Raw genomic sequence first — 15,143 nt, 5'->3', positions numbered from 1 at the left:
CCATAGTCCCGTGCCCATATACCCATCACACATCCTCCATCCCATAGTCCCATGCCCATATACCCATCACACATCTTCCATCCCATAGTCCCATGCCCATATACCCATCATATATATTGGCCATCCCATAGTCGAGTGCCCATATACCCATCACACATCCTCCATCCCATAGTCCCATGCCCATATACCCATCACACATATTCTCCATCCCATAGTCCCATGCCCATATACCCATCATACATATTCGCCATCCCATAGTCGAGTGCCCATATACCCATCACACATCCTTCATCTCATAGTCCCATGCCCATATACCCATCATACATATCCTCCATCCCATAGTCCAGTGCCCATATACCCATCACACATCCTCCATCCCATAGTCAACCATTATGACATCATAATAAGCGGCGGGGCTTGCAGCCTATGATGACATCAGCGTCGCCATGGCAACCATTATGACATCATAATGAGGGGCGGGGCTTGATACACACACACTTTTTCCCCATTATGTAGATAGGGGCAAAATTGTTTGGTGAATTGGAACACACGGGGTTAAAATTTCGCCTCACAACATAGCCTAGGACACTCTCGAGGTCCAGACGTGTGACTGTGCCAAATTTTGTGGCTGTAGCTGCGACGGTGTGGATGCCCATCCCGGACATACACACACACATACATACACACACTTGAGCTTTATATTAATAGATTATTTATATATATATATATATATATATATACACACATATATATATATTGGTACTGCAACACTAATACAGTAATATCACAACAATATGACACATTCAAACTCATGATTTGGTGCCAGAATTACCCAAATCACATATGCCATACATATCAGCCCTCCCTCCTATCACTATAGCCCAAAGGCCTAGTAAGTGAGAGATTACAGATACTCAGCCCATGTGTCCATTATGGAGTCCCAGCAGCAAGAAAGCAAAAAGCACATGTCTCTTGGAATTTACATCGAGCCAAAAAGAGATGTGTCCAACCTCAGGTGTGGAGGATGCTGTCACTGGTATATTGTCCACTGGCTAAGGTTTATCCCAACGATCCTGATTAAACCTGTTCAACTAGCACATGGCTTGACCTTTCTTTGTATTAAGTCAGTGGTGATCTACACTCATTAATCAATTTCCATGGTTGATTGAAGCAAAGATAAAGGAATGAGTCTTTTTTGGACCACAGATTCATAAGCTTCTTCAGCATGAGTATCCTCTCCGTCTGTTGCCGGTCAAGGAAAAGGCTGCATGAGTACTAGTCGCATTAGTGGTAACTAATTTTTTGGAAACTCAAGAATAGATAGCTATGAAGAGTTGGTGGAAAATCACCTCAGAACATATAAGGATCTTGGCTGTAACATGTCCTTAAGGATTGATTTTTCATATTCGCATCTAGGCTTCATTCCACCAAATTGTGAAGCAGTGAGAGACGAGCACGGTGTGAGATTTCACCAAGATATTGCTGCTATGGAGAAAATGGAATCCATCAATGATTGCATATTACTTCTCGACAATTGAAAGAGATGATCCTATGCTGGAGTACAAGGTATAAGCAGAAAAGAGTTGTCACTGAATGAGGACCACATTTTGCAGTGCAATTTCTATAACGGTTTATAATACACAATAATGTTTGGACATATTTTAATTATTTGAAATCTTGCCAAGGTTCCTCTAAATAAATATCAGAAAATTGGCAAAAAATATTCAGCATCCTTATTTTTGCAAAAATAATAATGTTTCAATGTACTGAATTTTTGTGCATTACTTACTGTATTTTTCGGATTATAAAACGCACTTTTTCCACCCGCAAATTTTTGGAGAAAATGGAGGAGCGTCTTATAATCCAAATAATGTAGGTTACTGACTGCGGTGGAGTGAAGTTCCAGGGACACTGCTGCTGGAAGATGTGTCTTATTATCCGCAAAGTACGATGTATGTAGCAGTAAAAGGTAAATTACTCTGACATCATAGAAACAAGGGCCAACTAAAAAATGTCAGATTTGAATTTAGAAGGTCAAAATCTTTAACAAATAGCTAATTTCATAACTGAACCTGACAACTTTTGAAAACATGTAGAAGACTGTAATCGGTTCCAATGTAAATTCACCTCAAAGCGTAGCCAAAATGTTTGAGTCTTTTTTATGTTTTAGACACTTCAATTTTGAGTAGATCATTAGGGATCAGGGTCCTGAGACCTTCACCAGTCATTCAAAAGATGTCTTAAAAGTGCGCAGCTCAGTCGACAGGAGCACACATACTGTAAAATGGAGTACAGATGCAATAGAAAGTCGCAAGCTTCTGTCTCCTAATCTGTACACTTCTAAAAGGTCTTGTGAGTGATTGGTGGGGGTCTCAGGAACAGACACCACCTATCTGCTCATAATAAAAGAGCCTAAAACATATAAAAAAGTAAGAAAAATTAAGTTAATCTTTAAATGTTCAATATACTGCTGCCTGTGTCTCATCAGTACTGTGGTTTCTGTATGCCGCAGTCTGATGATGCATGGGAACAACAACTTCCATCATCTCCTTACCATTTCTAAGGCCATACTGGGAGTTGCCGGTTCATGCAATATGCTTGTATATGGCAAGGATTGACCTGACATTGCAATTGACTGCTGTTTTAAGCTTTGTGATGTGTCCATGTACTGATGGTTACTGGAGTGATGCATTCAAGTACTGGTGGCTTCTGGGGTGATGTTTTCTTGTATCAATGGTTCCTGGGGTGATGTATTGATGTACTGATGGTTACCGGGGTGATGGATTCATGTATTGATGGATTCTCTGGTGACGTATTCATGTATCGATGGTTTCTAGGGTGATGTATTCATGTACCTTATAAATCTGTCAGACAAACAATGGTTCTGTTGGCAAATGTCTCGCCGGAGTCTCCCATACACCTGAGTGATTGCTTCTCCGAGTTATTCTGTGTTCCTTATAAGAAAGCCACTGTCAGACATCTCTCATAGTGGCCTACAGTATTTCTTGAGCCCCTTTCACATGTCCGTCTTTCATGTCTGTATGCGGTCCGTTAAGGACCACAAATACAGACAAATGCACACACATTGTATTCAATGGTGGTGCACAATTGACAGGTTTTTCACTTGGAGTTGTGTTCATGTGAAAAACCCAAAACATATCCATTTTTAACCAGACTCACGGACAAAATGCGTGCCGTGCACGTGCACACTGATGACACACGGATGATGTCCATGTGTCATCAGTTTTGACACATACGTGCGCCTAGGAAAAGCCATATAGTTTGCGCTGTTCCCAAGTGCCAGATACTGAAGGCAACTTTCTTCATTGTCACCTGGTCTCCCTGTGATCAGAAAAAGCAGGTGACTCTGATGATAGTTGTAGTCAGCTGCCAGCATGTGTTTAGTGAGCATTAAATGAATGTAAAAAAAAAACGGAGTGGGCTCCCACATATTTTTCGTAACCAGCAGAGGAAAAGCTGACCACTGGGGGCTCATATTAAAAATCTGGGAAAGGAGCCATTAACCCTAAAAGCTCCCAGGCTATTAATATCAGCTCACAGCTGTTTACTTAGTCCTAACTGGATAGTGTAAAGAGTGACCCCGTAAAAAATGACTCTAGGTCCCCTTATAAATTCTAACCAGCAAAGGCTAAATAGACAGCTGTAGGCTGATATTAATAAACATGGAAGAGTCAATGAATATTTGCTCTCCCCCTCTCAGACTAATAACATCAGCCCTCAGTGACCCCAGAAATGGCACATCAATAAGATGCACCAAATGTGGTACTTAGCCTCACTTTCCCCCTTGCCTTAGTGTGGTGGCAAGGCAAGTAATAGGTTGGGGTTCATGTCAGCTTTTCATGTCCTCTGACATTAAGCCCAGGGGTTAGTAATGGAGAGGTATCTATAAGACGCCTTTATTATTAACCCCATGGTCATTTTGTAATAAAAAATACACAGCCAGAATAAAGTCCTTTAATTGAAAAAACACACAGAATCCTTTATTTGAAATAAACAGTTCCTACCCTCTTTTACCTATTTATTAGTGAAAATTACAAATAAAAAAACAACATATTCCTCACCTGTCCAACGATAATCCATTTTTTTCATGCTGTAATCCATCTTTGTGGCATCTGGATGCCTTGCTGAAAGGTGACATGATTCCACTGTTTCCACAGTCATAAGGATGGCATAAGGACACCAACCACGGATCACACCGACACGTTTTTTTCCTGCACAGAAATCACCAGGATGTGTGAAGAGGGCCTTAGACAACAAAAGGATCAGCAGTCCGATAGCATACATACCAGATCCTTTATCATCCAATCAGCTGTCAGGGGTACTTTCCCAGATGAGCAATTGGTGTATGGGATTCTAGAAATCTCATGTCCACTCTGCTTTTTCATTACTTTGCAAAAATGTAAGTCTAGTAATATTTTTAAATCTGCAACATGTCAATTTCTCTTGCAATAAATACGCATTTTATTTGTGGATTTTACCCATACATTGGAATGTCATGCAGAAACTCCACAGATAAAAAAATGCTTTACTGCTTTTTCTCAGCGGAAATACAATAAAAGTGCTTATAACTTGACTTTATCATTTAAGTCTTAGCAAGCCTAAATAACAGGAAGTTTCCAAAACAAAGTAGTTTTATTTCTAACATGACATACCAAAAAGACACACACCGCAGGTGAAAAAAACACAAATTAACACTAGAGGTCCCAGAGAGGGATCATTTAACATTTCCACCTTTGGAACCCAGAGACGGGTCGAATGACCTGAACGATTTTATGTAACATCCTATAATCACTGTCTTTTGTTCTGTAATTAAGGCCACTACTGTCGCACCACAGGAGCTTGTTGTTTTCCATTGAGTTTAGCCTTTTAGTTTCTAGTTAGTTCTATTCAGTTTATTGTATTTGATAATATGAAGACTATACATATTGTATTTAGTTTAGTTTTATTTGAGCAAAAAAGCACTGAGACAATGAATCATTTTTTATATATTTTAAATAGAGAATTAGGAATTTTAGAGCAAGGTACAGCTGTGAGTAATGACCAGAAGCATTTGTGTCTAAGTCAAGAGGACTGAAATGTCAGTGTGAAAAATATAGAAAAGAACAACTGTTTTTTGTCTCCATGCTTTTTATTTTTGATATAAAAATAATAAAAAAAATACAAGGAATAAAACAATTCCACACATATTTACAATAGGCTGCAGTGTGGGATGCATGTGTGTGTGTGAGTGGCATGTCCTTCTTGCGTGACTAGCATTTCAGCACTCACCGAGCAGTCTGTCTGCACTGTCGGAACATACCTGGCACTGCTTGGGTATGTCCCTGGTACATTTGCCACACGTGTATTTGTGAATGGCTGAGTGGTGAGCCTTCTCTGTATTTTGTTTCTTGTGAGCAAAATAGGTGAAGCAGTCACTTATTTATCCCCACAGCACAAAAGACTGCATGCAAATTTGCTAAGGTGTTAGCAACCTTATGCATATCCCCCGCACAACAATGCAGCTGGGGGGTGGGCAGACACACTCAGGAGCAGCTTACATTCTTTTGCTCTTTTAAGAGACCATTTTTGAGGTGGATCAACACAAATAATTTGTTTTGTTTTTGTCTGTCATTTTTAACCCACTTCTTTCACATCTTTTTTTAAAAGAAAAACATAACTAAATTCTTTTAGAGAAATTTGAAAAATTGAAACAGATTGTATGTTTTGCAAACTATATGTACATTTGGCAAAATCACCTGGATAATGCAGCACAACATCACGGATCAGCAGCAAAAGGTCACATCTCTCCCAAAACACTTCATGTGTGCTTCAAAACAAAATGTGTGGTTTATACAAATTGTCAGTTCCCTCAAAATGCAAAGTCTCTTGACCTGTGTTTCACACAGTGTTTTGAGGATGAATTCAGCTCTACTCCCTCCTGCAGATTCCTCAGACAATAGCCACATTTACAAATGAAAGGATGCTAATTGGAGCCATCAGAGTCATCAGTTCGGACTAAGGGTCATTTGACCCTCTTTCGGGACTTCAAGGGGGAGCTCGAAATTTCTGGGACTTCTAGTGGTAAGCTACTTTGTGTGTTTTTCGTGAGATCTGTGACACTCTGAGCAGTTCCTATTCTGATCTGATTTTCAGAACAGACTCATTCTTTCAAGTCTATGGGGAGCCAAACAAACAAGAGAGCACTCTGTAGTGCTATAGCATACAGACATGAAATATGAGAATTGAATTGCATTACTGCACTAGAAATATGAAAAAATTGAGAATGCTTAGCACAGAAATTGGCCAATTCATGTGTACCTGGAAGCCATGTTAAGGTGTTGCAGACTGTCTAAGAGAGGATTGGCATTAGGTTAGGTCATGGAAAACGAGAATCGCCTTAACTTTACTTTCAGGTACACATGAATTGGCCAATTTGTGCTTAAACATTCCCAATCTTTTCATATTTCTAGTGCGCCATGCGGCGCTTAGAAACCCAATGTTTACCTTGGTTACCAGCTCCAGCTCGCTGATCGCTGGTATCCCGCCTGCCACACGCAGCGATGTATGCTGGCCAGCGGGAGACCAGCGATCAACAAAATTTCCTGGCCATTCCAGGACGATCAGCGATACCCCGCAGGGGGGCCGGTCGCTGATAAGTGTCACACACAGCGATCTCGTTGGTGAGATCGCTGTTGCGCCACAAAACTTGTGACTCAGCAGCGATCTTGCTAGCGAGATGTCTGTGTGTGACGGGGGCTTTAGACTGTAAGCTGAACCCAATGATGCTGGCGAGTTTGTCCAACAATAGTCTAGTGTGTATGGGGACCTACTATGTAAATAGTATGAGCACTTTTATTCTGAATTACCAGTAGGGAGCATCATCATTTAGAGTGCCTATGGCACCATGGATACAGCAGCTGTCACTGGCGGTGGCTACAGTAATGTTACCGCGAGTTAGAGCCACTGTTTCCAATGCTGTTACACAGAGGACCACATGGGAACCGACAATTGTTCGGGCCCCCATTCATCTGAAAAGGGTTTGGGCTCGAGTTCATTTGTGTACCATCCCCTATCCAATTATGTAAATAAGTTGTGCAGACCGTTCCAAAAAACTTCAGGTATCTTAGTCAAATCAAAGTAAAGTTGGAAATTGCCTGCTGTCTAGTCCATTTGCACAGATTTACTCTAATCTTTGCTATCAAGATATCATGATCAGTTCCACAGTCAACTTCTGGCCTTGTTTTCATGGTAATGATCTCTATCTTTGGCGAACACATGTGTAGTCAGTCCGATTCTTACAGGCCTCATTCTTTGAGGTCCATTTGCGGAGTCTCCCTTTGCGATTTTAGAAGAAGGTGCTCAGGATGAACAGTTGATTTATAGTACAAAAGGCAATGAATCTTCATCATGCGTTGTTTTGTTCATCAGGAATAAAGTTTCCAATATCGGCTCCATGTTTACCCTGGCGAACTTTGCAATTCAATTCTTCCATGATAATGAGTAACTCTTGATTTGACAACTAGTCAATTTCTTCTGAAACTTGATCGTAGAATAATTCAACATCCTCCTCCTTGGCATCTGTTGTCAGTGAGTACATTTGTATAACTGTGACAAGGATTGGCACTCGTTGTAGCCATTTCGAGATGACTCTATCAGTGACTGTATTGAACTTCACATTAGTGCCTGCCAATCTTCTGTTGAGAATAAAAGCGACATTGTTTATTCTTCAATTATCTTTGCCAGAATAGTAGACCAAATGTTTGTTTGACTGTAAATGTTCGGATTGAGTCCAGGTTAGTTCCATAATTCCAAGTAAGTCTAGTCCTCTTATGTCCATTTCAGCTTTGAAGATGTCAAGTTTGCCTTGGTTCATACATTCCAAGTCTTGAACTTTATGATATCGCTGCAGTTCTTGATCTTCCCATTCAACTAAGTGATATCAGCACCAAGACAGCCTTTCTGCTTTGATCCTGATTCATCATGAGCATTGGTCATACTCAGGTCAACATTTCCCTGTACCTTAATGAGTGCCCTCTGAGCTAGAGGTTCATCTTCCATCACTATATCGAATTCCTTTAGTTGTACTCTCCACCAAGTGCTCTTGGCATAATACAAAGTAGATGCCAGGACTTTCTTCTGGATGGTAATGTGGCACCTGTTAAGAAGCAACACTGAATCAGCATTGTATGTTGTCAGCACAAATCACCTCATCAAGCAATATCCTGCTGATGACTTATGTTCGGACTCAATTTTGACCCCCTAGAACACTTTTTAGCTAGGTACTGCATGACATTTCCCAATGCCATTAAATATGCTATTTATATAAAGCTTGATACCTCTTGTCACAATTAGAGATGATTATTATTATTATTTATGTATTTATATAGCGCCATTAATTCCATGGTGCTGTACATGAGAAGGGGTTATATACAAAGTTATAGATATCATTAACAGTAAACAAATTTACAATGACAGACTGGTACAGAGGGGAGAGGACCCTGTCCTTGGGGACTTACATTCTACGGGATAGTGGGGAAGAGACAGAAGGTCGGGGGTGCAGCATCTCTGGTGGTGATGAGGCGGCAGCTCGGGCGGTGGTGAGGCAGCAGAATGGTTATTGCAGGCTGTAAGCTTTCCTGAAAAGATGGATTTTCAGATTCCGCTTGAAGGATCCGAGGGTGGTGGATAATCGGACGTTTTGAGGCATGGCATTCCAGAGGATAGGGGATATTCGGGAGAAATGATTAAATCTGTTGAAATTTAAATTCTCCAATTTTGTAGAATTTTAACTCCAAATTTGATTTGCAATTGATAAATGTGCAAATATTTACGCATTGGAAATCTTGTGAGTGCTCTTAAAATACATGCAGGGAAGAGGAGAGAGAAAGCATACCTCGCTGACCATAACAGCTTAAATTCTACAGGAGAGAGAAGACACTGCTAATCACACTTGACAGGTGAAAGAGAGAAACCTCACTGACCATGAGAATTTATACTTTACAGAAGTGAGACACTTATCCAATAACTCTAGATAAATGTGGTGCCCCCAGGAGTATGGTCGCCACAGTGGCATTGCCATCCTCCTAGGGAGTGTGATGTCATGCTTGGAAGCAATAAAGGGTCTCTTTGGCAGTTAACTACAACAGACAACACAGCTCCCACTCCAGGCCAGGAGAGGGAGTTCTGAACCTAAACGGGGGAGGAGCTAGTCTCTGGGGGCCAGGAAGGGAGAATTAGGAGTTTGTGTGAGGAGGGCATCATGTGTGGACGTGAGGAGAAGAGCTGGGAGATTGAGCAGAGAGTTCAGGCTCATTCCCAGCTATAGCACATGATCTGGAGCCCTGTCTACAAGGCTGTACGGACACTGATGGTCCTGCAACAGAAACCGGAGGAATAGGAAGCTATAAATGCTCTATTCACACATAAGACTCTGAGACACAACAGCGACGTGTGAGCCAGAAGAGGAAGGCTACAGCTGTCTGCCATACGAGGGAGTTCTAGAGAGAATAAGCAAGTGGAACTTCAGTGTAACACAGTACTGCAAGTACCTAAAACTAAGCACTAGGGAGGAGACTACACAACCCATCTGCCTAGAGAGATTCCTAAGCTGCTTCCAGGCTAGCCAGCTCCTGTGCCATCTGTAATCTGGACCCTGGACTGCATTTGCCAAGCAAAGTAAAGGTAAAGAAACTGCACCCTGTTGTGTCCTTGCCTTCTTCCTGCAACCCTGTCAGCATAGCTACATCTCTGTGCCAGACACTGCACCCTCTTCCTCAACACCTATCCTCACTGCCCTGGGATTACTGCCCTACCAGTGGAGGGCCACAACATCATTGCTGCACCACACCATCTGTCCCAGGGGATCTGTCTGCAGCGTCGGCTTAACATATCCATTGCCGAACACCACAGGTGGCATCACGAATTATTCACTCATAAACTTTATTCCATCACTTAATCCCTTTTACATGGGTGCCCAGGGCCATGGACCGGGTCACCGCTGCTGTGACTTTCCCCTTTGAGAGACCGGCCCGGTACCGAGTATCCCACAGCCCTGGGAGGGCGACCCATTTTGACATCACGAACAGGATTTACGGAGCCCGGTGTCCCCGGGTCCTATGTGCCAGAGATTGTGTTGTGTGCCACAGACTGTCAGCGCCATAGCTGCCATTACCCCGCTGCTTGGCGCGCGCGGGAAACAAAAGGGGTGGGCCATCGTAGGCGGAGCCAGCCAGAGAGCACAAGTGAAGTGCCACGTGGGAAGAGGCCAGTGCGCGAGAAGTGAGAAGCCGAGGCATGCAGTCCCGGCGTCCCCCGATCGTCCAGCCGGTGGAGCGGTAACCGGTAAGCCAGCGCAACCCAGGGCCTGGCAAACATTAACTAGGGGGGAAGAGAATGTCTGAAGCAAGAGCAGATGCAGCGGCGGACGCCACTGCAAACCCCACAGTGCCACAAGCTGCAGGGCCCAGGGTAGCTGCGGCTCCCATAGCGCCTCTGCATCCAGCAGCCAGCGCTGCCTCCACAGCGCCACAAGAATCAGTACCCACCGCAGCAGTCCCCATAATGCCGCTGTCCATGCCCTATATACCGGGAGCGGCCTGGCTACCGCAGTACTCAGGGGAATCACATACCGTGAGTGAATTTAAAGAGAGACTGTGCAGTTTGTTTGAGGTGTATCCTCTGTCTGAAAGCCAGAAAGTGAACATCCTTATTGGGCAGCTAACTGGTCCAGCACAAAAGGACGTAAAAGCCTGGCAGGACACTGATAAATAGACTGTTAAAAAGATCCTGGCTAAGCTAAGAAGAACCTTTGACACCCGCACTGCAGCTGAAATAAAGATGAGATTCGTTGGGTGTAAGCAAAGAGTGCAGGACAGTATACGGGACTGTGCTATTAACGTGCAGGAGGCGCTGCGAGCCATCAAGCAGATTGATCCAGACAGTGAGAAAGATGGAGACAGACTGTTAAAGGAGCAGTTTATTGAGGGACTCTTATCCAGTACCCACAGAGCACAGCTGCGCATCATAGCCCTACAGAACCCTGATCTAGACTTTGCAGACTTCAAAGTCAGGGCTATTCGGGTGCTGCATGAACCAAATGTCAGCTGTCCAGCGCCCCCTAGAAGCCCAGCGATCACATACCATCAAGAAGCAGCATCTTTCCCTCTCAGAAACTGGTTCTGAGCAGAAAAAGTAAATTCATGTGCATACAAAATGTAATTGCATATGAACACATGACCTTTACACAGAGAAAAGCAAAACCCAAACACAAAACAAATAACCTGGAATAAAAAAGTAAAAAATATATTGCAAAAATTGCATGAAGGTAGTAATAATAAGGGTATTTAGTTAACACAATTTTGATCAAAATAATGTAGAAGCCATCCCGCCACGTCAAGGCAAACCTTGTGGGACAGTCATAACTCTTGTATTTAAAACCTTTCCACTTGTCAAGTGACATAAATGTGAACAAGGACAGAGGGACTGAACCACCAGTAATAGTATAGGCCAGACAGGATGGATTTTCCAACTCAGAAACAGGGCAGTCACACCCTTATATGCACAGAATGCACAATGAAACAAATGAAAAACTGGGTCTGAGCAGAAAAAGTAAATTAATGTGCATGCAAAATGTAATTGCATATGAATACATGACCTTTACACAGAGAAAACCAAAAACAAAACACAAAACAAATAACCTGGAATAAAAAAGTAAAAAAATATATTGCAAAAATTGCACACAATTTTGATCAAAATAATGTAGAAGCCATCCCGCCATGTCAAGGCAACCCTTGTGGGACAGTCCTAATTCTTGTAATTAAAACCTTTCCACTTGTCAAGTGAAGTAAAAGTGAACAAGGACAGAGGGACTGAACCACCTCTCAGCCCGGTGGAGGCTGATGCACAGACTCTGGACAAAGACCCTTCTGCCGAACTCCGTCGTCAGGTCCAGGAGATGACCAAAAATATGGCTGCACTTGCCAAAACTGTGCAGTCTCTGCAGGTGTCATCAAAGGAGAAGATCCAGCTGGCCTCCAGTCCAGAAGATGTTCCATGGCTATGGAAGAAGAGGATCTCGCCACGCCGAGGGAGAGACAACGATCGCTATGACCCGGAGGGACGTTCCATCTGTCGTCACTGCCACAAGGCAGGCCACATTGAAAGGTTCTGTTATTTAAATGAGCAACCCCTGGGGCAGAGGGCCAACTCCCAGGAGTAGGACCACAAGGCCCAAAGAACTGGCGAGCCAAGTATGTTGGAGGGCGACCGGTCCTCCCAGTGGTGATTGATGGCATCCCCATGAATGCTTTGCTGGACACTGGCTCTCAGGTGACAACTATGCCATATATCCTTTACAAGCTGTATTGGGCTGACTCTCAACTTACTCGTGGCCCAAGTGATGAACTCACAGTAGTTGCCAGCAATGGTCAGTCTTTGCCGCAAGTAGGATGTAAAGAGATTACCATTAAAGTGGGGCGAGTAGAGTTAAAATCTCAAGGCCTGATAGTTGTAGACATTGATCGACGAGAATGTAACCCAATGATGACGTTAGGTACTAATGTGATTGAAAATTGTCTTTCCGAGGTTATTGTTTTGTTGCAACAGGTGGCTGAGACTGCTGGTTCCAGTGAACAACGAGTCCTGCAGAGGGATATCAAGGTCCTGATGCAAAGACAGCAGGTAGAACTGTCTGGCAGAGAAATTGGCAGCATCAGAGTGAGTGATTCTTTCCCCATTGCGATACCCCCCAGATGTGAAATGTTAATTTGGTGTCGGGCAGCCATCGGCCTCAGAGGAAAAGATTACCAAGCATTGGTAGAGCCAGAGCCAGCCGGCCCACTATCCTGACAGCCAGAGGGGTAGTTGATGTCTGCAAAGGGAGAGTACCTGTACGCCTCTTGAATTGTGGGGAAGAGGAGGCCACAATACCTCGGTATGCCACAGTTGCTAAGCTGCTTACTGTCAGTAACGATGCAATAAGGGCAGCAGAGCCCTTGGTCTCATCCGACCAGGTGGAGGACAATGGCTCTGTAAAGAAGCTGGAGGAGTGGTGTCAGCAGTTTCAGGTGGGAACTGACTCCACCCCTTCATACCAAAAGAGTGGGGTTTACCGAGTGACTCAGGAGTATGAGCGGGTATTCAGTAAACACCCTCTAGACTTTGGGAAGGCAAAAGGGGGAAAAGTGGAGATCATCCACCCATTAAAGAAAGGTACCGGCCTATACCCCCAACACAATATCAATGTGCCAAAAGTATGTTGCGGGAAATGAAGGAGGCTGGGGTGATCAGAGACAGTTGTAGCCCCTGGGCAGCTCCAATAGTCTTTGTGAAAAAGAAAGATGGTACCATGAGAATGTGTGTTGATTACAGAAAAATTAACAGCATTACACATAAGGATGCTTACCCATTACCCAGAATTGAAGAGTCATTAGCTGCACTTAAAACTGCTAACTATTTTTCCACCTTAGATCTCATTAGTGGGTATTGTCAGGTTCTCGTGGCAGAGGCAGACAAGGTGAAAACAGCGTTTACCACACCAATGGGCCTCTGCGAGTTCAACTACATGCCATTCGGGCTCTGCACCGCCCCAGGGACATTTCAATGGCTAATGGAGAGCTGTCTTGGACACACGAACTTCGAGACAGTTCTGTTATACCTTGATGATGTCATTGCTTTCTCCAAGACTTATGAAGACCATCTGGAGCACCTGGTTGAGGTGTTTGAAGCCTTGTCCAACTTTGGCCTGAAAATGAAGCCATCCAAATGCCACCTCCTGAATCCCAAGGTACAGTACCTCGGTCATGTAGTGAGTGCAGAAGGTGTGGCTCCGGATCCTGATAAAGTCACTGTCATCCGAGACAGGCAGAAGCCCAGCAACCTCCATGAAGTACGTAAATTCCTCGGGTTGGTAGGCTACTACCGGAGGTTCATCAAAGGCTTCACGGAGATAGCCACAGCTATGAAAAATCTTCTGGTGGGCCAGCCCAAGAAAGCCAGGAAGAAGAGTCCTACATTTGAATGGAATGAGGAACTGGAGAGGTCCTTCACTCAACTGAAGATGGCTCTTACAGGAGAAGAAGTTCTGGCCTATCCAGATTATGACCATCCATTTGTTCTGTATACTGATGCCAGCAACATGGGACTGGAAGCAGTACTGTCACAGGTACAGAATGGCAAAGAAAGAGTGATCTCCTACGCCAGCAGGAAGCTTCGTCCCACTGAAAGGAACCCTGACAACTACAGTTCCTTCAAACTGGAGTTACTCACCATAGTCTGGGCTGTGACTGAACGATTCAAGCATTACCTAGCTTCAGCCAAGTTTACCATCTTCACGGACAACAATCCATTGACTCACTTGGAAACTGCAAAACTAGGCGCACTGGAGCAGCGATGGATGGCCCGGCTGTCTAACTATGAATTCACCATCAAATACCGAGCGGGGCACAAGAATGCCAATGCTGATGCGCTGTCCAGAATGCCCAATCTGCCAGATGCAGGAGAAGACCCTGAGGCACTCGAAGAAATAGAGTTACCTGCCTTCCACCAGCCAATTGCGGCCCAACGTGCCCAAGGAGTGAGAAACAGACAATTTATCGTGAAAGAGGCCACCCTAAATCTATTGCCTCATTATGACTGGGCAGAAACCCAGGATAGCGACCCCGCAGTCCACCTGGTAAAGGAGCTACTGTCACAAGCTGACTCACGCCCAGGTCCAGATGCTCCTGAAGAAACCCAGCAGTTGTGGAAGGAAAGAGGCAGGCTGTTCCTCTATGAGGGAAAGCTGTGCCGGAGGAGTATCAATGCCCGCACTCATGAGCTGGTCTGGCAGGTGGTAGTCCCAAAGAGGGAGGCATCAATGGTCTTGGAAGCATACCACAATGGAGCTGGACACTTCGAATGGAAGAAGTTGGAGGCCTTGCTCCGGGAGAGATTCTAATGGGCTGGTATGAGGAAGACCATTGAAAATTGGTGCCAGGAGTGTGGACAATGTAACCTGCGCAGAAAGGACCTTAACAGCCAGCAAGCTCCTTTGCAGCCAATAATAACCAAACAGCCACTCGAGTTGGTCGCCCTGGACCATGTGAAGCTGGCTCCAAGCCGTTCAGGCTACGTTTATGCTCTTACCATCGTTGACCACTACTCGA

The sequence above is a fragment of the Dendrobates tinctorius genome, unplaced genomic scaffold, assembly GCF_039654945.1.
Source record: "Dendrobates tinctorius isolate UK_male_01 unplaced genomic scaffold, ASM3965494v1 ptg000048l, whole genome shotgun sequence".
Lineage (NCBI taxonomy): Eukaryota > Metazoa > Chordata > Amphibia > Anura > Dendrobatidae > Dendrobates > Dendrobates tinctorius.
The sequence above is the reverse complement of the archived record's forward strand: the minus strand, read 5'-3'. Positions refer to the sequence as shown.